Below are 250 nucleotides of genomic sequence, written 5' to 3'. Positions count from 1 at the left end.
CGGACGAGCGATTTTCAACTACCAAAGGGTGAAATGGATCCAGTCATAATGAGGCAATACGTAGGTGTGTGTCTCTGCGCTTGAGTTTCGATCTACTCAAGAACTGTAAGAAGTTTTCAGAAGTACTTCTGAATAAAGCATTTTGAAGAGCCAGTGAACTAACAATAAAAATTCAAAGACCTTTAGACATCCAATGATGGGATTCAGAAACCACAGTGATGACCAACTGTATGAGAATCATGGCGTTGTG

This window comes from Penaeus monodon, chromosome 19 (assembly GCF_015228065.2).
Source record: "Penaeus monodon isolate SGIC_2016 chromosome 19, NSTDA_Pmon_1, whole genome shotgun sequence".
NCBI lineage: Eukaryota > Metazoa > Arthropoda > Malacostraca > Decapoda > Penaeidae > Penaeus > Penaeus monodon.
The sequence above is the reverse complement of the archived record's forward strand: the minus strand, read 5'-3'. Positions refer to the sequence as shown.